We start from the raw sequence: 24,204 nt of genomic DNA, 5'->3' as shown, positions 1-24,204 counted from the left end.
GAAAAATGAGAAAACGCCAATCTGGATTGCCGTTCCTTGTCTTCTTCTGTCAGTGAGAAAAACCGGATATTGTGTCTGTAAAGACTAAAAGAGCCAGGAAGGACGGGGGGCACAGATTTTAAGACAGCATTTCCATAATCAGTAGTTTTTAATTTTTATGCTATATGAGTAAACAAACTTTTTTTAAAAAATTAAGAAGCAAAATTCTGGATTCGCGTTTAAAATTAATCGTCAAGCTACAGATATTGTTACATACAAAGGTTGACATTTTTCAAACCCTTCTCTATTCTTCAAGACTTCCCTAGCAGCAAAATAACTTGAGCCCTCATTAGAATAGTATTCATTAATCTTGACACAATAAGGGTAAAAAGGGGTTATATTTTCCGATATTGGTCCTATATAGGATTGTTAGTATAACCTAATATTTTAAATCCATTACTTAGCCAATGTCGGTCCTGTATAGAATTGTCCATTTCATCCGATATTTTACAGTCACTTTTCAACCAATATCGGTCCTACATAGAATTAATATTGCCCAATATTAAAAGACATTCTAGGACTAATATTAAAACATCTAAACACCCCAATACTGGTCCCTTGATGCATTTGTTTATAGGACCTATATTAAGCCAATTTTGAGACAAACTGGGGACGAGATAAGGTTGTTACTAGGGTTTTTTCTTTTTTCGAAACTACAAGTTGCTTACTATCTTGTTTAAGATGAATTACAAAAGCAAAATTACAAATTATGTAAATTGTTTTTTAGTTTTACTGTAATTTTAATATAGTTATTAAAATACTCGAGGGAATTAAATTAGAGTTTAGATAAATATAATACTACACTACTATGTATAATAAACCGGACTAAAGTGAATTCGCATCCATCTAATCCCATTCTATATTAGGGGGGGGGGGGTACTTTTTGTGGTATGGCCTAGAACCTATCTATACTGTTCATGGTAAATTGAAAATTGGCTCTTACAAGGGTATTTCGGAGAATTCTGCTTTTACCGATTGTATAAAATTTCCCATGGTAGGTACCTAGATGCCATGGTCATGGCATGGTTCTCTCTCAGATTTTTTGAAATGTTTTATGTTGTCTTTTGTCAAGTTACCTCCTTGTCTGCCTAAAGTTCGGAGCTAAAATCCATTTCGACAACCGGATTCTTTCTAAGCTCAGGCACTTTTACAGCATTGACAAAAGTCAAGAACGACAATGTTTTTAGGCATATTGCAGTTTCTGTCAAACAGCAGTATCTAGATATGAATGCAAAGCATTTTCTCTGGTGCTGTCAAAGTTCTGAAGTACATTCCATTTGGACAACTGGGACCCATTCCCAAGCGCTGGCAGTTTTACAACATTGACGAATGTTAAGAACGACAATGTTTCATGCTACATAATATCCTCAGTGGTATCATATGAATGAAAAGCATTTTCCCTGACTAGCTCAAATTTCCTAGATTAATTCCATTTGGGTGACCAGGCTCTTCCTAAGCTCTGACAGGTATACGGCATTGACAAATGTGACGAACGAGAATGTTTCAAGTCATATCACAGTCTCTGTCAGACAGAGGTATCTAGATGTGAATGTAAAGCATTTTATCCATTTGGAGAACTGGGATCTATTCCTAAGCTCTGGAGTTTATATGGCACTGACGGATGTTAAGAACGAAAATGTTTTATAACATATAGAGTGGGGTCTTTGGACCAGGGAGTTGAATTCTGCTGTTGAGTCTGTGCAAATTCTTGTAGCAGGAATGTGCAAACGTTTGTAGAGTTGTATACAAAAACCTTGTTGAACGTTGTTGAGCTGTTGGAAAAAGTAATTCCTTTCATAAATGAGATTGCTACTGGAATTGATACTTTTCCAACACTATATATTTTCTTTATAAATGTAGGAAAGTTTTGCTGGGTATGAAATAAAATAAGTTGGAAATTTCTGTCGTAAATGACACCTCGTCACAAATCAAAATTTTTTTCAAAACTATTTTTTTTAATAGAAAATTTTTGCTCTATATCAATTAAAATAACAAGTTGGAAATAATTCCTTTCATAAATAAGATTTCTACACGAATTGACATTTTTAAATATTTAAATATTTTCTTAATGAAAGTAGAAAATTTTTGCTGTCTATTAAAAGAAATAAACGCGTTATTTTTTATGTAAGCAACATTTTAACTTGAATTAACACTTTTATAACTCTAAATTTAAAAAATAAATAAATATAGTCTATTTTTGTTGCAAAACAAATAAAATAGACTGATGGCAAAAAAATGATTTAGTAAATAACAATGTGTACATTTTTTTTCTTACATCATGCTTGTAATTATTTATATAAAAAAACAACAACAATAATTTCCTTTCTATAAATAAAATTTATACACAAATCGAACCTTTTTCGAAACTAAATCATTTCTTAATTATTTCAACACATCTTTATTGCAGCATTTCAAGATTTCAAGGCAAGTTAGCACTTTTCAAACGTGAAACACACCCTTAACAAACATAAAATTAGCATAAAAAATAATACTTTTTTAGAACAATGTTTCTGCAAAAAAAACGAGACTTCTTACATCTTCAAATAATTTCTTAATAAATATAACACATTTAATGGTTATTCTCGTTTTCCACTTATTTTATTTCAACATAAACTCTCTGTACCGTACAGGAATGGATGAAAAAAATAATGATAAAGAGAGCTGTGTTAAAGGGCAACAAGTACCAAGTAAAAATGCATAAAATTTTATAGCGAGGGGTAAAAAATCAGTGAAGCGTTTGACAACCCCTCTTGTTCATTTTTTTCTAAAACATAAATTTGTTACTTTCAACCCTGTTGTTCATAGTCACGTGTGTGTAATAAAGCTCCATATATTGTGTGATGAACCTCAGTGAAGCATCTATCATCTTGTGCTTCAACGCCCTCATCTTCTCATTCTGCATATATTGGAAGGTTATCCGTTATGATGCCAGTCTTGGCGGCATTACAGAATAATTTTTTCGCCAATGCTTTCAACCTATTAGAGTTCGTGGACTATAGACGTATTTAAGTACTGAAAAAGAATGTCATAACAGTATTGAGTAGTTACTATTAAAGCGTATTGTAATAATGTGGTTCGAAGTTAATTTTAAAAAGGTTGGCACAATTAAATGAGCTGTTTAAGGTCGTATAATTAAAAAGATTTCGGGCGAAGCTTAGTTAATTTTTTTTCTCGATCGCACAATGATTTCGAAAAAATATGAAATTAAAAGATAAATAAACGAATTTAAGAAAAGATGTGCTTTAAATCTAATTATCAGAGCCAAATTTTGAAAGTGAATTGCAAATATGACCTAACCTCTTCGTGCCTAACCATGGCGCATAATACCTAAAGATATTTTTTCTAGTTATCTAAGATACTTCACATCCTGTTCATGATCTTTAGCTAAGATCTTCTTTTATGCACCAATGCAATTTTATTCTTGGCCTCCCCCTCTTTCTTTTTTCGTCAGATGCTAATGGGCTTGCAACCTTTGGAGGATTGCATTCATTGGCTCTTAGTATATCTTAGTATATGGTTAACCATTTACATGTTTGATATATGAATGAAGAGTGCCTTATTTTTTGTGATCATAAGGATTTGCCGCAATGTTTTTTTTTTTTTTTTTTTTTAATTTTTTGTGAGCTTTTTAAGTTGAATTTTATTTTGAGGTGCTGGTTGCTCTAGGAATGAAATGCTTGGCTATCAATTCCTATAACAAAATTTCAAAAAAATTAAACATCGACTATTTTTCTAGCTATTGAAAAATATATAACTCTGATTAATTTTTCATTATTTTTAGATAGTCTTTTCTATTGCTAACTAAAAAAAGTAAAATATCTAGTTAGTTTTTTTTTTACCTCAATGATTGAAAAAATTTGTTAAAAAATTATTGTTTAAATTTAATGATTCGCACAGAGTTGTTGATGTGTTTATAAAATTGTATGTGTAGGTATACTGTAAAACTAATTTTCTGTTGAAAAAAATGTGAATGAAATCGCATATTTTGTCACTCTTAAGCAAAATCCAAAATGTACACTACAAATTGTGATTCTGATGGAAAGATAAATATTCGAAACGAATCGAAGTTAAACTCGCCATTTTTGATTTTAAGTAAAATGCGCGGGAAAAGTATGAAAGACTAATCAATTCCTATTTTGCTGTGCAATTTTGTTATTCTATATCAATCGATATCAATATCAGCCTTAAATAAAAAACAAGCTTTGTGTTATTCGTGCGTCGATAGTTACACGGTATTAAGCATTTTATTGTAATAATTAATTTTCCCCCTAATTTCAGGTTTGAAATAACATTTTCTAAGAAAAAATATTTTTAGAAAACATCATTATTATTGGAGAATTCATCTACTATATGATTAGAAAATATTTGTAATTTCATAATGGAACCAGAATACTGTTTGTACCAGAGTTTTAAATTAATAGTTAAAATTATTGTACAGTGCGCAAAAAAAAAAAAAAAAAAAAACCTTAAATAACTTTTGATCTAATGATCGGATCTTCACATTTTAGCACTCAATTTTAATGGTTTAAGAGGGTGACCTCAAATATGCGAATTAACTAATGCAGACGATTTTTTTAAGTTACGAAATCAGACTTAAATACATACTTTCTCTGAATAAACATACCTTTTTTTTGTTGTAGGCGGATTTGGATTTTTGATCCCAAAGTTATAGGGGGCATCCGCAGTCTGGGAAATATAGTCCCAATAATTCGGGCTGAAGAGCCGTCCAAAGTTTGAACTCCTTAATGTTAATTTCACTTTTCGCGTATTTTGCCATAGCTTGAATTTTTTTACAAGCGAATTGAAAAATTTTTGCTCATAATTATAAATTATTTTTTTTAAATTGTAAGGTTCACAATTTTTTTAACACAGTTTTAAATAATGTAATTTCATATGGAAAAATATAAAGTTTGTCCGAAATATGCCGAATAGTTCCTGAGAATTCAAAATTTAAAAAAAAGCCAGTTCTTTCAGAATCTGTCGAAAAAAAAGTATGTTTATTCAGAGAACGTACGTTTTTGTGTCAGATTTCGTAACTTAAAATATCGTCTGTGCTAATAAATTAGCATATTTGATATCACCTCCCACGAACCATTCGGATTGAGTTCTAGGACGTAAAAATTTGATCATTACATCAAAAATTATTCAGAGGGGTCCGTTAAATTTTTTTTTCTGTGCACTGTTCAATTTGAATTTGTACAATATGTTTGTACTATTGTTAATTTTAAAAAATAAACAAAATTATTCTTTAAGTTCGTAATGTATTATATAAGGTCATAAAAGCACACTACTATTTTGGAAAATAAAAGTAAATAAATAATGGTAGAAAATTTTCCCTTGCACTAATTTTCTGCATAGCAAAATTTGTATAAAAAATATGTCGAATCTATTCCGCATTGACCAAATACAAAAGCAGACTAACGAAATACTAAATAGTCACCGAACAGAGAAATGCTAAGAAAATATGTTGGAAAAGTGATAAATACTTTTATTTTCATCAAATAAAATTATTAGAAAAAAATCAATTTATTATAATAATTTACCATGATATTTATTCAACTGATCGTATTTTGTGATAATATTTAATAATCAGTAATTGTATAAGGCCACCGAACTGATCACATTTACATTCAAATCAATAAATTTTTACAATTTTCCAAACGTAAAAACATCGATTAATGCAATGAACAACATTAGTGCTTTTAATCATTGATGAATCCTTTGTTTACGAATAATACGTTATTTATTTAACGGTTATTCGACAGTCGTAAGTTATTTAATGTTTGTTTTAGAACAATGAATAATTTGGCTATTGCGCATGAGAGAGATTGTCATTTATTTTGTGAGGTAGTTATTTTATTTTTCACCCATTATTAGCTTTCGATATAGAGAAAATTCATTTCCAATAAATTATTTCCCAATAAAATTGAAGCGCATGCTTATTTTGTGCGGCAAAGCAAAGAAATTGAACGTGTTATCAGTTAAGTGGGATACAGTCGTTTTCCCAGCAATTTTACCTGGAATGCTCGCCTGAAATCGCGAATATTTTTCCCAGTTTTTAATTCTTTACACGCCATCTTCTAAATATGTTTAATAGCTTATCAGCATAGAGAACAATGTCTCAATCGAATGTTCGAAAGTATGCTGGGGCGCCAAATATGGCGCTCCATCCCTTTATTTGTAACGGTTCAAGTGTTCCGCTGGAAAGTTTATAGGGAGGGGAACGAGAAGCAACAGATATATCCATCGAGGATGAGGGAAGGTGGGGAGAGAATGTCAAACATTCCAGTCGCTTGCTGCAAACGATAATGCAAAGCAGTTATTAAGGAAGGTAAGGAGTCGATTCATTGAAGCAAACGATTTCTCATTAGGGCCGGCGCAAAATAACACATTCCACTTCCCTGCCGGCACGCCATTGAATAATGTTTCTGGCGCTCTATTTTATTATAGCCAAGAGAAGGCTCGCATAAATTGTTTATTCGAAGTAAGAGCTGAGCGATTATAGCAGCTGGCAGGGAATCTGAATTTTAATGAGTCTTAGTGTATCGTCGCTTGAGTATTAATGATTATGTTTGGCCTTTTTATTTCTCCTTATTCCTGTCTTCTTTTTTTCATTTGTTTATTTCTTCGTCTTCTGGTTTTAGCCGCAGTGCGCAAAAATGTGCGCTAATTAGTTTTGGCTTCGTGTTGTCCGGAGGTGTGTGTATTAATCGGCCTAGGTTTTAACCTCCCCCTGAAATCAGCAAGCGTGAGAAAGGCTTAATTATAAAAAAAATTGGCTTTGATCCATTTTGAATGGAATGGATTAAAAGAAAGAAGAAAAAAGAAAAGAAAGAGCAATAAAGGACAAAGAATTACCTTTTAGATTTTTTTTCTTTCTCCTTGTATATGTTTATGTTAGAACATTATGAAAATTTTTGATCTGTCACTCCATTTCTTAATTCCATGTCGGGACTATAAAATTAAAATAATCAGTTAATGTTGTTACTTGATATTTCAACACAATGATGTATATTATACATTTAAGTATGTTAATTGTATGTTTAAATATTTGTTCACAATTATGTATTGATCTTCTTTTATTATTAAAAAAATTTCTTGCAAATAAATCATTGCAGGTTTACTGCTCCATTGCATAATCCAGGTATAATTTTTTTGCATTTTGATATTTCTTTAAAAACAATTTCTGCTTCTGAAACTTCAAAGTTTACTCTAGGTTTATCTGAATTCACTGTTTTCCTACCTTTAAATTTTAAATAGCTTATATAATTGAAGGAGAATTTGTCATGAAGCGTTTCTCCTGTAGTATAGCGTCCTCTTAACCGAATGATTGCTTGAAAAGCATTAACTCGTTCTTTCACTTGTAGCTTTTTTTTTTCTTTCTTTTGTTTTGTTTTGTTTCCCCCTTATCTATTCGATGAGAAAGATGCATATTGAGGGGAAATTTCTATACAAACTTGCATAAATGTGAAATGCTCGGCATGAAATGCGTATTTCGTACAGCTCAAAATGCTCTATATAGCTTTTCACAACATATCTCAAAATGTTTATAGGCATAGCTTGAAATGAGCAATGAAATAAAATTTTTAACAGCTATGTTTTATTGAAAAGACGCGTATCAAATTATTTTAAAAGTAGCTTAAGTTATTTTTTCAACACTATTAATCATTATGAAATTTATTTTTCTAAAATGCAGCAGTCATATCAGTAATGCAAGAAATGGGAAAAAAATATTATGTGCTATTTCACAAATAGCTTGTCCATTTTTGTAATTGCACATTTTCAGCCATTTCCATTTTTTCAAATAGTATTTCAGCCTATGTCCATTTTTTTAAAAAATTAACACTACGTTCACTTTTTAGACGCACACATTGAGTTTTATCCTTTTTTGAAATGCACATTTTTAGTTTGATATATTTTTAAAATGCACTTTCTGGGCTATGTCCATTTTTTCATAAGCGCGCATTCCCAGCTACATTCATTTTTCAAATGCGCATTTCAAGATTTTTCCATTCTTTTTAAAATGTGTACTGAGAGCAATATACATTTTTTTCAAACATTAAATTTAAAATATGTCCATTTTTTAAAACATGTTTTTGGGTCTACAACCATTTTTTTATAACGTGCGTTTCAGACTATATACTCATTTTCTTAAACAAGCATTAAACGAGCATTCAAGTTCAGTGCAATATCTTAAATGGGTATATACACGTCTGCATTCATGTTTCTAAGCGTGCATTTAGGTCTACGCCCCATTTTTTTAAAATAAGCAATTGACGTTTTGTTTATTTTTTTAAACGAGCATCTGGAGCTAGATCTATTATTTTTCAAGCGTGCATTTCAAGCTTTGACCATTTTTTTAAACGTGCATTTGAGCTATATCCATTTTTAAAAGCTCATTTAAGGCATTTAGAGCTATATCCAGTTTTTTTTTTTTTTGAAAGCGCATTCCAAGTCTAGTCCATTTTCTAAAACGTACATCTATGTCTAAATCCTTTTTTTTCAAACTCGCTATGCCTATTCATTTCTATGTCATTTCTATATTTAATCCCACATTTTCACTTATGTACAAAATAGATTTTAAAAAAAACTTTATCGTGGAAATCGTAGTATCTAAGAAGTTAAAATTTTATTATTTATTGCATCTTTATATTCACAACAATATTATAAAACAAGAATAAAAAAAGAATTAAGTGACATTCTATATGAAATAAATCCCAAAAATGCTCTCGAAAACTCTCAGATTGAATTCAAGCCTTTTCGCTTTCCCGTATAAAATTTTATTCATACGGCTATTTCTGAGAACAATAGAAGAAAACTATATCTGGAAATACTATGTTCAAGGACATATTTACTTTCCCATGGGGAAAAAATAAATCTGGAAAACAATATCCGATCCTCTAGGCACAAGGGTAGAAAGAAAAAAAAAATTGAAAGCAACCTCCTTAAATTTTCCACATCGCATGTCCTTCTTTATAGATATCTCTATAGCATACGTGCATAAACGGAAAGTGGCTTCTTCAGAATTTTTATTACAGGGAGTTCGTGGCCGCATTGGACATTCTCTATGGCTTGCTGAATAATAGAGATTCGGGCTAGATTTGAGGTTTTGGAATTTAGAAGTGGCCGGAACCTCTGAGAATTCAGAACAAAAACGAATGATTATTCCCTCGGATTTGACGTTTCTTCTGATTGTTTCGGGCGATATTTTTGTGAAAATCTTGCTAACCCCCCTTTGCTCTCATACTCAGTATCTTTCATTCTTTTCGTGCGACCTTTTCTTTTTTTTTTCTACTTCTGTTTTATATATTTATTTGTTTTTATCCGGGAAATGCTTTGTTTTGTTTTGATGGAACGGGATTTTGTAGATGCAGTTATGCGCCTTTATACGTGGTTATACCAGGACTAAAACATTTCGAGTTGCATTACTCTTGTTTCATGCACGTTTCGGATGTATTTTAGAGTTAGAATTCGTACAATGCCCTTGAGGATGCGGGGGATATTGATTTTATGTATGTAGTTGATGCTCCAGTTATTTATTTTATTTATAAAAATTGAAATAAGAATCGCATTTTTGCCGAAAAGAAAACTTGTGAGAAGGCGCAAATAAATATTTTAATACGAAGAAAACATAAACATTATCAAACTCTGGCGAATAATTATCAGGGACAATCAGTGATGTCTCAGCCATGATAGCTCAGGGGATAGAGCTGTAGCCTCCCTATAAGGGGACTCAGGTTCGAATCCTACCGGTGGCCGGTTGATGCGAATTTTGCTCTCGGCTCCCACTAACCACAGTGCTGACGTAAAATATTCCCAGTGGTAAACGAATCATGGGTTAGAGTCCCCTTACCGTCGGGCTACCCGTAGAAGGGTTTCGCGGTTTTCCACTCCGTGGAACTCAAAAAGGGGCGATTTCCATCAAAAGGTCCTCCATGATTCCAATGCTGAATCCAGGAGTTCCTTTGTCATCTGGGCTGTGTTCATTATGGAGTTGAACATTGATAGTCGCCAACTCAGAATTGGGTGGGCTGTTCAACTGTGATTATAAAATGAAGTAAAATTAATGATGTCTTATAACATCAGGGAAATTTCATAGATGGAAAAAAAAATATGATAGATGTTTAATATTTTAAAACAATAATTTAACATTAAATTTGACAGGAAGTGAATCCTATAAAATATACCATTCCTTTCACCCACCGTTACTGTGAATGACCTTGATTATAATTCACCAGATTTTGATAATATTTCTTAATAATACTAAATGAATGTCGGCCGTATTTTACTTTAAAATAAAAAAATGATTATGTAAAATTTCGCTCGTTTGAAATTTTTTTTTTAAGGAAGTGAAGACTCATATCATTTGTTACTCCTGCAATACATAATTGTTATGATAACTTGGCACAAGTAAGTTATTATAAGATTACTTTAAAGAAAACTAGGTGACTATTTTGATATGCTGCCTAATTTTCTCTGAATTCAAAGAAGATGAGACATATCCAAATTTTTACCCGCAACATTTGAGATTGGACTTGGTCTGCATCTACTCTACTTTGAGTTTTTCTCAATGCTGCACATTTAAGTGAGGTGGGCATTCAGAATATATCGCGCATTTTGCTGATGCTATACTACAGAACAACGGTTTCCAAGTGTTGTTCCACGGTATCCTAGGATTCCGTGAAAGGGTCGCAGGGGTTCCGAGAGTTACCAATTTTTTTTACCAGTTATGATTTTCGAAACCTGTAATCAAATTTACATAAATTTTAACGTAATAAAATTTTCTAGAAATATTTAATTGAAATGCTTGTGAAGAGAAAAATTTCAAAACAATGTTTTTCTTATAACAATATAATGAATGAATTATGAAAAGGGTACAGGTCTGCTAAATTTCTACGCTTTGTCTGATAATTTCTTTTAGTGGCGGGAAAGTATTGTTTTAATGTATGATTCTTTGTTTAGTAAATTTGTTTTAAGTTATCTTTCTCAACACTTCACGTGAATGATTTAAAAGTTAATATAAAATGTCACTTTCTCCGAATTTCTTCGTGGTGAGGCTTTTTAAAATATTAGCAAAATTTATCTCGATTCTGAAAGCATTATTTTTTGACTGTCCACCACTCTATAAAATATTGTGCAAAAAGAGTATTAATTGGCAACCCTAAGCATTTATGAAAAATTCCATTAGTATTTTGCATCGAATAAATTTCAAAAATGAAACATTATTATTCAGATAACTATTCTCAACGTTATTATTATTATTTTTTTTACTTTTTAGTTACCGTTTTAATGAAAATCATATTTCGAATCATTCATTAAGAATCAGACTTAATACCTCTCCAGACCTGTGAATTCCGCTGTCTGACATAAAACCCAATTTTAAGACGAATACTGATGAAATGATCTGATGGAAAAATTTCATTCTTTATTTATTCAATAAATATTTTTAATATGATTAATAAAATTTAGATCATTGCATCTTTTTAAAATTATAGTCTTTAGTTAATTAATGCGTCTGCAATTGTAATTTTAAAAATTTATTCATTAAGTCTAGGGGTTCCACTAAAGGAAAGACGATTATTTTGGGTTACAGAGTCGAAAAAATTGGGAATTATTGCTTTAGATCATTGATCAGTAAAATAATCGATAGCTTGCTACTAGTATTACACGAAGACATTTTCGATCGGTCACGTTTACGCCTCCATTCGGTTACATACTGATGCAAGTTTATAGGCTATATAAACAAAAAATGAGACTCTTTTTTCAATTTTCTTTTTATTCATACAGATCTGGTAATTTTTGGTTTGTAGCTTACAATAAGATTTGAAAACACTACAGTAGATGAGAAGCTTCATAAGTTAGTCGAACACTGCTCGACATATTTGTTCGAACTTATGAACGAACCCACATTTTTCCGTGAACCGTACTCTAATGAGTCAAACAATCGAAATTGTCTGAAATTCTCTTTTGCTGTCTTATTGTGAGAAAATAATAAGTCACAAAAATATATAAGTAAACAGATAAATAAAAAAATTGTAAAATAAGAAAGTGGTAGAAATATTCTGATTGCACTTCTGGAACTGTTCATCACTTTATTTACCATATTATTTTTGAAAAATTATATCCATGGATAATCAATCAAATGTAAATTATTTACTTCTATGATGAAAATATTTTGCATTTTCAAACTGATTACAAATTTAAAAAAATTTCCACCACTTTTTATATTTTGTCCTGGTACATAAAAACATCGTTAATTAAACATCAATTTTAATATTACCAATATCAAATTATTAATTAAATCAATTTATCTTCAAATTGTCAATTAATTCAAATTGTTAATACTAATTTATGGTCAAAGTTTAATCGTCATTTAATTTTAATTTAGCTTCAATTTAACAAATTATTTTTTATCTTAAAAAATAAATTTGTTTACAGACTAATGATTTTTATTTGTATTCAATTTTGATTTTATTTTATTTTTTAAATTCTATTATAAAATCTACTACTCACTACTTTGATAAAAAATATTTGTTATAGAATTATATCAGGTGTTAATAGTAAAATAAACTCATCGAAATACAAGATATGAGCGATTAAATACATAATAAAGTCACGTCATGTCAAATGACTTTATCAATTCAATTTAATCAAAGTGTTCACGAAAATTAAATTCCTAACCCAAAACAATAAAATCCAATATTTCACCAAAGTCGATCAAAATTCTGGTCGAGTCTTGATCCCTAGCTGTTTTCTCAACGTTTGACCACGTCCCTGGTCTCTGGGGTGTCCGGCATCCGGCCATAAAACTCAACAGAGAAAGAAGGCCAATTACCGCAAAAAGCCAATCCCCACCCCCTCAAAAACTAAGCCCACTCCCTACCTTTAAAAACTTCCCGAATCTTAGCGGTATAAAATTTAACTCATCAGCCAAAACGGAGCTGAAGCATTTTTTTCCCTTCTTTTTTTTTGATTTTTCATTTTTCATTTTTGTTCTATTTTTTTTTTTTTATTCTACTAAAAGATAAAAGACCCGAGAGACTATTTCTGCTAAGAACAACAAAACTAGCAAGAGAAACAAAAGAAAAATTTTCTGATATCCCCCCCTGACTTCCTTGTATCCGGGGCGTCACGTTCAGGGAGGTTCCGGGGTCCGGCAGCCATTATTTCGCGTGGCACGGACTACATTTATTAGCGTGTGTTAGCTTAAGGTGGCAAGCGCCCGTGGGGGGTCAAATGCTGAGCTGATTTGTGACGCCCCTTTCTCTCTACACCGCCAAACTGTCCATACGTGACCTCCGGCCTGCGTCGAACTTTTTCCCTTTTGTTTTTGCATCGATTTGGGAAGATGTAAGTCGGTTTGGCCAATTTGGCGAAGGATCGCTGAGGAAGCAGGACTTTCTTTTCGATAATTAACGCATCCTGACATTCTTGACGGAATTGCCATGCATTTTTAATCCTTCTTTTCTCACTCTCCGTCGCCTCAATGGTAATTTCTTTTTTGTATAAAATACGTTGCATTTATACATTAGTGCTGCGATAAATAATGAAAATACTTATTAATAATTAGCTAGTTTATGGTATATACTCGACGTGCTATGAGTTAAATAAATGTTATAGCACATTCTCCATTTATACTACGAGAAAACAAGTCCCTAAAAATATAGTAAAACTACAAAGTTAAATTTAGTACAAGAAATCCGATATTTTTTATATATATGTTACCGGCAAAGTATGAAATCCGGCATTGTATTGAATGCCTAAAATTAGCAGGCAAAGTATGAAATGATTTATATTTCACAAATTGCCTAGGCATTCGATAGAACGCCAAATGAGAAACCGGCAAAGAATAAAATACATCTCCGATTCGTCAACATGTCATTGAAAAATGACAAATTCAAAACGTCATCCGATTTTATATTAATTTTTTCTTGGATATATTTACATTTATTCGATATTTTAATACTTACTGACGATGGATTACTTTTATTCGATATTTTAATACTTACTGACGATAGATTAGAAGAAACATCAGTGTTTGGAGTATCGGGCAAATGTATACCGGGCAGTTGCACTAGACCAGGGGTGGCGAACCTTTATACACCAACGTGCCATTTTCTGTAAAAAATTGCTTAATGAGGTCATAGACGTGCCGTCAAATAATTTTGACTTCGTGATTATTGGGAAAATAATAATACTAAATACTATCAACTCAAAACTCTTTATTTACATTGAAAAAAAAAATACATTTTGCAATGTCTCAGTTATACAAGTAATTCAACTTATAGTAACATCAATGTGGCTTCTGTTGTTGCAGATTAGATGACCAATAACTTATATTAGGTTCTAAGTTATATTATGTTAGTTTAAGCAGGACTGTTGATTTATTTTGCTAGTTATTTCTTTTTAGCATTAATTTTTAATTTTTTGTATTAATAATTGTTTAATATTTTGTTTGTTTTTTGTGAATTTTAATTTAATTGTTACATATGCTTCATAGCGTAATAACATTTGTGTAATAACAATTCATAGTGTAACAACAATTGTGATCGGTGGAGTGCCCAAAATATTGTGTCGCGTGCCTTAAATGGCACGCGTGCCATTGGTTCGCCATCCCTGCACTAGACCTAGTATATATTTCGGACATTTACCAAAGGTCTAGTCATACTAGGTCTAGTTAAGTGCATTGTCCGGTATACATTTGCCCGGTATACCCTACACTGATGTTTTTTTAAGTTCAAGTGCCATTTCCCGGTATACACTTGCCCGATATTCTAAACACTTATGTTTCTTCTAATCTATCGTCAGTAAGTATTAAAATATGGAATAAATGTAATTATATCCGCGAAGAAATTAATATCAAATCGGATGTACTAAATATTTTGAACATTCCCCAAAGGGACTATGTGATTGTCAGCATTCACCGGTGAAAGTCAACAACCACCGGTTTCGGTCATTCACAGTAACATGCACATCATTTACATAATAACCTCATCAGGACGTTTATTTCATACTTTGCAGGTAACATATATATATATATATATATATATATATATATATATATATATATATATATATATATATATATATATATATATATAAATATATATATATATATATATATATATATATATATATATATATATATATATATATATATATATATATATATATATATATATATATATATATATATATATATATATATATATATATATATATATATATATATATATTAAAAAAAGCGATTATTTTATTTATATATTTATTGTGAGATTTGTGAATAATTGTTGCTAGTTTTGGGGGGAAGGGTTATTGACTTTAGTGAATGTCTGTGAATTAAGGAAAATAATTTGATGTTTTTCGTTAATACGAATACTATTTGATTTTATATTTAGTTAACGAAAGGAGATCATAAATAATGAATCTCGGTATAATATTTAATGAGCGTCATTTCATTGTCGATTACTTCTTTACAAAAACCACCTTCCAGTCCACTATTTTTTTTTATTTATTTAATTTACTAAATAAATGTCATTATGATTCAAGAGTGCTCCGAAGATTCGAATCAGTTAATTAGTAAATTTTCGAATTTTTATAAATAAATGAAGAAATTTACAAGTCTATAACTTACAGTAAGGCTATTTATGACAACACTTGTAATTAGACTTTCCAAAAAAAATTTGTTTTGAAAGAAGGGAGAAATGAAATGTATTTCTTACTATTTCAGTCAGCTTTTAGAAATATATAGTATTTAAACTTGTGTTTCTTAAAGTTTTATGAGCTGCATTTCATGATATGCCACTGCGATCGTTTTGTGAATTCACTAAACTGTTATTGTGAAGAGCTGTGGTTTGACTCCCCCCCCCCCAGTGGTGACTTAAAGACCACCACACTTCAAATCGATGTGTACCAGCTTCTTTGGGAAGTAAAAGCGGTCCGAGGTCAGTGCCAACCACATTGCAACAATCATGCCGTTGGTCGCGAAATTGTGGAATCTTAACCTCCCGAGAAAGCTTACAATGGTCTGTTTCGGAGCCTTGATGGTTCAGGGAACAGAGCGTTCGCTTTCCAACGAGGAGAACCGAGTTCGAATCCCAGTGATAGCTGGTCGATACGAATTCCGCATTTGGCTTGCGCCGACCACAGTGCTGACGTGAAATATCCTCAGTGGTAGACGGATCATGGATTAGAGTCCCTTTGCCGTCAAGCTAACCGTGGGAGGTTCTCGTGGTCTTCTTTTCCATGTAACGCAAATGCACGCTAGTTCCATAGAAAAGTCCTCCACGAAGGCAAATTTGTCCCAATACTTGATTCAGGAGTTCGCTTGTCTTTTGGATTGGGTTCAAAATTACAAGGCTATGGAGTTGAACATTAGTAGTCGTAAATTCAAAAATTGGGTCGGATGCTCAACGACGGTTATATAATATAATAAATTCCTTTACTATATTTCTTTATGACATAATAACATTCTTTGTAATATATGAGGGCTATACAGAATTCAAAAGACGTTTTGGCATCAATAAAACGATAAATAACAGTTTATTCACGAAAGTTTATTCAGGAAGACACAATATTCTACTCCATTTTTCAATGCAGTAGCCATTTCACCCATCGTAACGTGAGTCCAATTTTTCCACTTAGTTGTACTTTTATACCGGTAAATACATGAAGGCCTTATATGAATACTTGTCCAACTCCTCTCATTGAAAACATTTTGTTTTTCATTCCTTAACGAAGCGTAAGAGTTTAGTTATGCGGTTATGCCTCTCCACCTCTTTCGGTTTTCCACAAAGTACTTTAACTCATTCCAATTCTTACATACGAAGAATACCTTCGATCTTTATCGCACTACTTCTACGTCATATCATCTTTGGTATTTTTTGTGTTTATCTTGGGCAGCATTACCCAAGCCTATCTCCTATTAAATTAGTCTGATCTTCTCAGTGCATGGTTCATCTATCGCCTTTTAATTTCGTAGGGAAGCTTTTGTTTGCTCATATTAAAAGCCAGGGTAATGTTTTTTTTCTTTTTCATGTTTCTACATTTCTACTTTACTATCGCCAAGCTTGATTCTGCTGCCAGACAGAGGGCATCCCAAATTAGTCAAGATAGGAAGCCAATAGAGGCTCTGACAATGATTTTAAGGTTCTGTACATCAAATATGAAGCTGTCCCACTATTCAGATAAGTCTTTCATGTGAACCTGGTTGAGGTATTCATCACTGGGAACTATTTTTCATACAAAAATATGTTTGATTTTAAGAATAAGGGAAAATCATTTGACGCAAATGAAAAATGCCTAAGGACTTCACTCATCACTAGGCAATAAGTGAAAAATCACCTAACCAAATGAGTTTTACTCCTAACTTGGGATAAATTAAAATCGGTTAGTACCAAGTAATTCCCCTTATTTCATAAACAAAAGACATTTTGATATAGGAAACAAATGCTTGCAATAAATGTTTTATCAGTTATGGGGATTACATTGCAAAATCGAATTAGTTACAGTGACTTCGTAAATGAAGTTTTGAGCTAATATCATAACATCCTTGGCTAGTATTCAAGTTTCCCCAAAATTACTCTAATTTCTCGATGAGTCTCGTGTCTTCGATACTTTTCACTTTATTCATAATAATATTATTATTAAACAACAGATTGACATGAGCATGCTCAATTCTGGCATGATAAATTCATACCCCCCAGGTTCAAATCCCGGTGAGGTCATACCTTGATTTAACCTTATCTCTGATTAATTGACCTTAGCAATTGCGGATTAATTTCCCTTACAAAAGCAGCAAACTTCACTTTCAGCAAAATGAGTTTCTTCGCCTTTTGTCTTCTAAGTTGAATTTACAGATACACGGAGATAAACACTCACTGCTAATGATTCGAATAAATCAAATAAAAGTAACAACTGTTTTTGTAACTTTTTTTTCTTCACAAAATTATAAACAGTTACAACATTGAGAATTTTCATGTCCTAAATGATGAGACAAGAAACATGTAAGTATCTCATAGTTAATGCATAATTTAAAAAAAAAATATCCAACCTAAAAGAGCAGCACCAATATCTTTTTTCTTTTCATACACTTTCTCACCAAAAGCAGCATGTATTGGCATGTCACCAAAAGCATGTCACCAAATGTTAGGCATTGTATGGTTTTTAAACCTTCCAATTGTTCAATATTGTTGACGTCGTTGCAAAATCCATAGTTTCAAAATTCATTAAAAAATCCTTCTCTCTGACAGGCTTCTACTGTGATTTTCCATCTTAATAGAAATGTTGATTCAATCTTATCTTCTTTTTTCTCCCCTTTTATATTCTTATGCACCTACCATTCATCTTTGAATAAATTTAAATTAAGACGATCAAGGTTAATTGAAGAATCACATTGCGTGAAAAGAGAATCACGACGTAGGAATCAGAGATAGGCGCTTCTGTTAATTGGTGAAATGTGATGGTGGTTTAGAGTTCAAAATGATGTCTGTTTTGGAAAGACGCTTTCCATTACAGTATCTAGTGTAAAAGCTTCCCAACCGGAGGAGTTGCTAAGCCGTTAACTTGACCAAAATTATTGTCTGGAAAGGAAAATAGCCTGAGCTCAAATATACAACTGTCATAATCATTTTTGAAAGAGGGAACATTTTTAGCTCATTTTTTTTAAAGGAGGATGCAAGGCTGAGTCAGTAAAATAAAGGGAAATAAAAGCTAGAGAAACCTAACGAATCATCACTGAGTAAAGCACTGCTGGAAACATAAAAACTTGTTCGATTTATGGTTGAAACTTTTGGGTGTTTCTAATTATTGCCTTTCTGCTGCTCTCTGTTTCCTCGTATAATACCTGCAGGTTTCAATGTTTTTAATCCCGACTTTCTCATCGGAATTTGATAAGCGCTTTTTTTTTATTAGTTTAAATATTAGTCAGCTATCCCAAATGTGTTTTTTTTAATTTTTATTTTGACTGGGATTCTAATATTTAAGGGCGGGGAACATGGAATACCCTGTATTTGCAATGTGGATCAATAATGTGGACACAAACTAGGAATACATCATTTGCGTAACCGTAATTGCATCTGGTTAAGTAGATGCCAGTCGGAAGATAATTGCATTAGAGAAAACAGGTTTTGTACTGCGTATCCAGCAAATGGTAGCCTGATTTAAAAATTCAAAACCTGAAAAACAAAGGACTATAGATAAATTAAGTAAACAGTATGTTTATTGCTCAAACTCTATAATTTTTATACTGAAATTTGAAAATTAGTAACAAAATTTTCAGCAGATGGCGCTGCAAACTAAAAATTTCTTTCAAGTTTTGTTTTTTTACCTTTTACTATTTTAAATTTTGCCCATTTTGCTAATGTTTAAAATGATGTAAAAATCTGCATAACTTGCTATTCAAAAACTTTCTACCATTAAATAAAATAATAAAAAATAAAAAGTAATTTTTCATAATTTTGCTCAGAACTTTTTTGATTTGATTTGAAAAGTTCTGGCAAATTGCGAAAAAAAAAGAGAATTAACATTAAGGGGAATTAACATTAACATCACCACTCTCATGACAAAACTATTGGGAACATTAATTCCAGATTGCAGCCCTTTTCCCTCCTATTTTGGGAGTCAAAAATTGGAATCCATCCGCAAAAAAAAAAATTTTACATAGAGAAAGTTCGTGTCTAGTCATCTTAAAATATCGTCTACACTTATTGATTAGCATGGGGTAAGGTATTTGAACTATTAAAATTAAGTCCTAGTACGTGAATTACTAGTTGACTCATAAAATCAAAAATTGTTCACTGCGTTCACTTTTTTGTTTAGCTCACTGTACAGTTAATTGATATCTTTAACCATTATGGCTTCAGCAAAATTGATAGAAGAGTTTATTGAAAAGTAAAAACGAATTTGATTTTCGATTTCCATATGATAAAATAATTAAAAAATATATTTATGGTTAAGGAAGACAAAATAAAATAACAAACATATTTATAATAATAACATTATATTTATAGCTTAAAATACAAAATTTACGCCTTATTATTGAAAAGGATCTCTTGGTGGATCTTTTTGAAATTAAAATGGTAGATAAATTGTTAAAATAATACAATCTATTTTGGCTTCTTGTTTTTTCCCCCTTTGCTTTACAATATATCTATCATCTTTAATAATTTAATTTTAAATAACAAAATTCAAAATTTCAATGGAATTGGTCAAATAGTTCTTGCGAAATGAACATTTAAAAGTACGATTTTTTAATACTATTTAGCGCGAAAAAAACTGGAATTAAAAACTAAAATTAATTAATTAAATTAAAATTTTTAAAATAAAACTTTCGACAGATCAAATGCGTTCAATCATAGGGACCATATTTTCCGGATTGTGATTTTTTTTCCATATTTTAAGGGTTAAATCCGTGAAAAGAAAGAGAGTTTATTCAGGAAAAATAAGTTTTTGCGTCTGATTCCGTAACTTGAAATAACGCTTACTTAAATATTTTGTCTTTTTAAGGGTAGTTTCTTGAACCATTAAGATTGCATCGAACGGAAAAATTCTATAATTGCATCAAAAGTTAATATGGCATTCGCTTTCTTATTTTGCACACTTTTCATCATTTTAGCTTTCTGTAATTTAATCATCATTCATAAGAATTCAAATATCGAATTCTTATCGATGACTTCATGCCCATTCTGAAAAAGCAATTTAAACGATCACATTGTTATTTTATTTACTTATTCAGGTCTTCGTGTGTTTCATATCACTTTCAGATATGTGCTCATAGAGTATAATTGTAGACCCAAAAACCACTTATATTCTAATAAATAAAAGTTTTAAAAAAATGGGATTGAAATAATTTATTAAATGACAATGAGTGTCTTATTTTTTAATATATATATTTATTATAAGACTAATTTTTCTTTACATATTAGTTAAAAATAGAATAATAACAATTTATTCTTTTTTTCATGCAGAAATTAAAACCGATTAATTCCTAATTCTGAAGAGCGCAAACAAAAAGAAATAAAAAACCTTGGTATTGATAGAAGTAATTATTGATAGAAGTAATAAAAAAAAGTATCAATAATTTTTTTTTAAATTAATACTTACATACTTATTGTAAGAATAATTTTTCTTTAGACAGCATGCCTCAAAAGTTTAAGCACATGCAAAATTTTTCGAGGAATTCTAAAGTTATGGATATTTTTTGCAACAATTTTATTGAGGAAATAATTGTTTGACACAAAAAGATGCTACAGAACAGAAAATATAATAACACAAAAATAGATATTCATATGTTTACCTGTTTTAACTGCTAACAAAGTCTAAACCCAATAAGAATTAGAAAAAGTAGAACACAAAATTTCACTTTATACAGCATGAGATATTAATGAGATATTTTTATTTTTAATTAACTAAAACACGTAGTTTTCTTTTAATAAGACAATATTTTTCACGTTTTTTGGATCGATATTGATCCACGCTGTTTTAATGCCTTTTGTCTGTTGAAGTATTAATGAGTATACGTATCTCTTTCTATTTCCATATGCGGCCTCAAATACAGAATCGCAAACATTTTGTATGGGTTTAAGTCAGGGTTATAGGTTTGTCAAAAGCTGCAATATTTTTCTGAGCTCCAATCCATTCCATTATTGCGTGAACGCATTTGTGCACTGGCATTATTCTGTTAAAAAACCCACTTCGGCCTACTGAATATATCTCTGAAAAGTAATAAAAAGTTCTTTGGTGTACCTTCATAGTCAACTGTTGTTTGAAGATCACTCAAAAGTGTTAAACTTATCTATCCATTAAATCCAAAGAAACCCTCACTTATGGAAGACATTAAATCCATAAACGAAGCTCCGTCACTTAATACTATATTGCTTCGGCTATTTATAAGGTCACGAAAAATAATAACTTTAACCATTCATTTAAATACAGATTTTTCTTAGAATTCGGCTCGCATAAGACATGTAAGTTTCTTTTGCGATTTTGGACCTTCACAAGAACCAGTTGCAATATCATACCAATCCATACCGCATGCTTTCCACGCGTCCTTTTATGACGACTGATGATACTTTCTTGAATTCGGTTTTGGACGATTGTTTCACCCCCATTCATTCGGCGATGCAACTCCTCCAAGGCGTTCTTAATAAAGTTAAAGTCTGGGTACTGAACAGATCAGTCCGATATGTTAACCCGATGCCACCATAGCAATCTATGATTTATTTCGTAACATGGTAGCAAGCATGGTTTTTCTGTAAGTCATATGGGTCCAACTTGTTAAAGTGCTATGACTTAGGAATCAAACCACTGTCATTTAAAGAAATGCAATAAATGGCGGAGCTGAGTTGAATTTGTACCAAGGGTCCCTGTCCATGACCAAGGAAAAAACTCCTGACCATAATTTTACTTCAGCTAGCATGCATAGGTGCCTAAATTTTTATTGGTATGTAGGGTCACATTTTTTTGACAGCTAATTTTTTCCATCAGTCAACGTGAGAGTCGTGGTGGCTCGGGGGATAAGCTCTGAGGAGCCCCGGGTTCGATTCCGGTGATGGCTGGTCGATACGAATTCCGCACTTGGCTCGCACCGACCACAGCGCTGACGTAAAATATCTTCAGCTGTAGACGGATTATGGTTAGGGTCCCCTTGCTGTCATTTTAACCGTGGAAAATACTTCTTGATTTTCTTCATAATAACGCAAATGCGCGTATCATAACTCCAAATACACTCCATTAAAAAAAATCCTTCAAGAAGGAAAAATTTTCTCAATACTTGATCCAGGAGTTCCCTTGTCTTCTAGGTTGAGTTCGAAATTGCAAGGCTACGGAGCTGAACATTGATAGTCCTAAACGCAGAACTTGGTTGGCAGTTCAATGCTGGTTATAATATAAAATGCAAAATCAGTCAACATGATCGCGTACTCAAAACGCGTACTTAATCAGGTCAGAACACGAAATTGAAAATCATCATTTATATAGTATTTCATTTCTTGAAAGTCGGAATTAAACTATAAATAATAATTTTTTTATTGGATAAATTTTAGCTTCTTTTTATCAAATAAATTTTGCTTCCAATCATCATTTATTCAAGTGAATTAAATAGAGAATAAATCTTGAAAAGTTTCAATATTTGTTATTACATTAATGCAACATCAAAACGACAGATATAGCTTGAAGACTAATAAAAATTCCTCCATTATGGAAGCAATAGCCGATACACCTTTGAAGCACGATGAAAAGTTGTTAAGAATTCTTGGCGAGTGCACACATTTTCTTGGCGACGCCTTTCTTTAATCCCGTAACCCTGTCGGTCAGTACTAACTTCATCAAGAATCTTGGGGCTTTTATTTTCTTATTTATTTATTTATTCTTTTTTTTTCTATCTATCTTAGAGTTTCTGTGCCCAGTCTCCACCCCCTTTTAACAATACAGTATTCCTTCTTGGGGCCCCCTTTTCTCATTATGTCTCATTCGATGCGTCTTCGAATTCTCATCCCTACCTCTCTTTTAGAAATTTTTGCTGCTATTTTTATCGCTTTTACCAAGAGTTTTGAGCACTTTGAAAGCAGTAAAAATAAGTTTTGATCAGAAAACTTTTCCTCTTGTTCGTAATAAAGAGTTTGATTGTGTTTTTTTTTTTCTTCCTTCCCATCCTTTTCCGAATCTTCAAATGGCTAGTTTTTGTATTTCTCTATTTTTGACACGAAAGCATAGGGATTAAGCTTCAATTTTCTAAATTATTACTCGATTTCGATCTTTCTTTGTTCGAAAATCCATCACAAATAAGTATTTTTGAAGCCTGGCGTAATAATATACCAATTTATGTACTTAAATACCATTATATGTACTCCTAGGTTGAAAGAAACATTACTTCATTTTCAAATGACGATGATGATAAATAAAAATTATTTGATGAATCACTGCAAAAATAACTGCAACTAGTTATTATGGTTCCATGTTTAGGTCAAACTACTGTAGAATTATTTTAATTTATTAATTTAATGGGTTTCAGATTACAAATATCGCAAAAATCGTAAACCTTTTTCGTCACTTAAAAAATTAAGTGGATAACCAGGCTTTTAGGACGTTGGGGGCATGTCCGAAGAGTCACTAAATATAGAATTAAAAATGACCTCAAATAAAACTCAAAGGACTTCGAATCAAATA

The sequence above is a fragment of the Parasteatoda tepidariorum genome, chromosome 3 (assembly GCF_982258835.1).
Source record: "Parasteatoda tepidariorum strain Cologne lab strain chromosome 3, Ptep-v5.0, whole genome shotgun sequence".
Lineage (NCBI taxonomy): Eukaryota > Metazoa > Arthropoda > Arachnida > Araneae > Theridiidae > Parasteatoda > Parasteatoda tepidariorum.
Note: the sequence above shows the minus strand (reverse complement) of the source record.